At 38.7% G+C, this 2,752-nt stretch overlaps 1 protein-coding gene across 1 annotated transcript in view; it reads right to left on the bottom strand.

Moving 5' to 3' along the window:
* The window catches only part of LOC107697136 (DNA helicase MCM9-like), a 25,806-nt gene that overhangs the window by 1,764 nt on the left and 21,290 nt on the right, over window positions 1-2,752 (bottom strand). The gene's annotated exons all lie outside the window — the stretch shown is intronic.

The raw sequence follows: 2,752 nt of genomic DNA, 5'->3' as shown, positions 1-2,752 counted from the left end.
CACATTTTATTATTAGCCGTTTCAACACATTCATGTTTTACCAAATAAAAAGGACAGCACTTTTAGAGTTTAATTCCCTAATCTGATGTGAGCATAAGTATTGGGACAGCTGAACTTAAAGCACATGTAAAAGTTTAAAAGCTAATATTTAGTTGCGAATCCCTTGCATGCAATCACAGCAGTGAGTCTGCCACCCACAGACATCACCAGACTCTTGGGTTTCATCCATTGACATGCTTTTCCCAGCCTTTAATATAGCCAATTTCAACTGTTGCTTGGTTTGGAGAGTTTCTGCCTTTAGTCTCCTCTTTAGCCGGTGAAATTCATGTTCAATAGGATTTAAATCTGTAGACTGACTTGGGCTATCTAAGACCTTCCAATTCTTTGCCCTGATAAAACTCCTTGACTGAACTAGCAGGGTGATTTGGGTCATTGTCCTGTTGCAATATGAAGCACTTCTGATGAGTCTTGCGGCATTTTCTTGAACAATGGTAGCCAAGATGTTTTTGTATACTTCTGCATTCATTCTGCTATCACCATCATTTTTTAAGTCACTAATAAAGTTGAGAGAGCCTGTTCCAGAGGCAGCCATGCATCCATGACACCACCTCCACCATGATTCACAGACGAGGTTGTATGCTTAGGATCATTTGCAGTTCCTTTTTTCTCCACACTTTTGCTTTCCCATCACTTAACAGTGTTCATAAAACTGTTCCAAGACTCTACTGGCTCACCTTTGTGCTTTTTTGCAAACTCTGGCTCACCTTTGTGCTTTTTTGCGAACTCTAATCTTGCCTTTCTATGTTTGCTGCTGATCAGAGGTTTGCATCTTGCTGTGTAGCCTCTGTAATTCTATGTCAAAGTCTTCTGTGGACAGTAGATTGTCAGACCATCACTCCAGCTTTCTGGAGGTTGCTGGTGATTTTACAGACACTTATTTTCGGGTTCTTTTTCACAAGCTTTTATGATTTTTCTGTCATCAATGGCTGTTGTTTCTCTCAGCCGACCAGGTTGTTGTTGGTTGCTGTAGTCGCCGATGGTTTCTTTCTTTTTCAGGACATTCCAAACTGTTGATTTCTCCATGCCCATTGTTTTTGATATAGTTGATATATAATGGAGTTCCTCTTTTATTTTAGCATCCAAATTGCTTGCTTGTCTCTCAAAGTCAGCTCCCTCGTTTCATACAATTTTTTTTTCTTTTTCATCATTTGATTTACTTTCTTCCACTTCTGCATTCATTCTGCTATCACCAACATTTTTTAAGTCATTAATAAAGTTGAGAGAGCCTGTTCCAGAAGCAGCCATGCATCCATGACACCACCTCCACCATGATTCACAGACGAGGTTGTATGCTTAGGATCATTTGCAGTTCCTTTTTTCTCCACACTTTTGCTTTCCCATCACTTAACAGTGTTCATAAAACTGTTCCAAGACTCTACTGGCTCACCTTTGTGCTTTTTTGCAAACTCTAATCTTGCCTTTCTATTTTTTGGTGCTAGTCAGAGGTTTGCATCTTGCTGTGTAGCCTCTGTAATTCTATGTCAAAGTCTTCTGTGGACAGTAGATTGTCAGACCATCACTCCAGCTTTCTGGAGGTTGCTGGTGATTTTACAGACACTTATTTTCGGGTTCTTTTTCACAAGCTTTTATGATTTTTCTGTCATCAATGGCTGTTGTTTCTCTCAGCCGACCAGGTTGTTGTTGGTTGCTGTAGTCGCCGATGGTTTCTTTCTTTTTCAGGACATTCCAAACTGTTGATTTCTCCATGCCCATTGTTTTTGATATAGTTGATATATAATGGAGTTCCTCTTTTATTTTAGCATCCAAATTGCTTGCTTGTCCCTCAAAGTCAGCTCCCTCGTCTTCATCCTGGTTTGTGTGTGTCGTCATTAATTGCAAGACTCAGAACGCAGAAGCAATGGCTATAACTGATACACCACATTCCCTGCTTTTAATATCTGGACAATTAATGCAACAGGACACAGCTGATCACTTAGAAAGACCTGTGAGTCAACTGTCCCAATACTTATGCTCACATCACATAGGGGATGAAACTCTAAAAGTGCTGATCTTCTTAGTTGGTAAAACATCGGTGTTGAATCACGCAATAATAAAATAAGTGACATTCTGTAGTTTTGTCTTACAGTATATTAATCTTTTAATCATATTTGCAGATGTCTTGACTCCACAGCAAACAAAGCAATTTTGTCATTACTGTTCCAGTACTTATAGAGGGCACTGTATGTATGTGTGTGTGTGTGTATATATATATATATATATATATATATATACATACACAGTGGGTACGGAAAGTATTCAGACCCCCTTCAATTTTTCACTCTTTGTTATATTGCAGCCATTTGCTAAAATCATTTAAGTTAATTTTTTTTCCTCATTAATGTACACACAGCACCCCATATTGACAGAAAAACACAGAATTGTTGACATTTTTGCAGATTTATTAAAAAATAAAAACTGAAATATCACATGGTCCTAAGTATTCAGACCCTTTGCTGTGACACTCATATATTTAACTCAGGTGCTGTCCATTTCTTCTGATCATCCTTGAGATGGTTCTACACCTTCATTTGAGTCCAGCTGTGTTTGATTATACTGATTGGACTTGATTAAGAAAGCCACACACCTGTCTATATAAGACCTTACAGCTCACAGTGCATGTCAGAGCAAATGAGAATCATGAGGTCAAAGGAACTGCCTGAAGAGCTCAGAGACAGAATTGTGGCAAGGCACA

This window comes from Sinocyclocheilus anshuiensis, unplaced genomic scaffold (assembly GCF_001515605.1).
Source record: "Sinocyclocheilus anshuiensis isolate Anshui unplaced genomic scaffold, SAMN03320099.WGS_v1.1 scaffold38, whole genome shotgun sequence".
In the NCBI taxonomy this organism is placed as follows: domain Eukaryota; kingdom Metazoa; phylum Chordata; class Actinopteri; order Cypriniformes; family Cyprinidae; genus Sinocyclocheilus; species Sinocyclocheilus anshuiensis.
The sequence above is the reverse complement of the archived record's forward strand: the minus strand, read 5'-3'. Positions and strand labels throughout refer to the sequence as shown.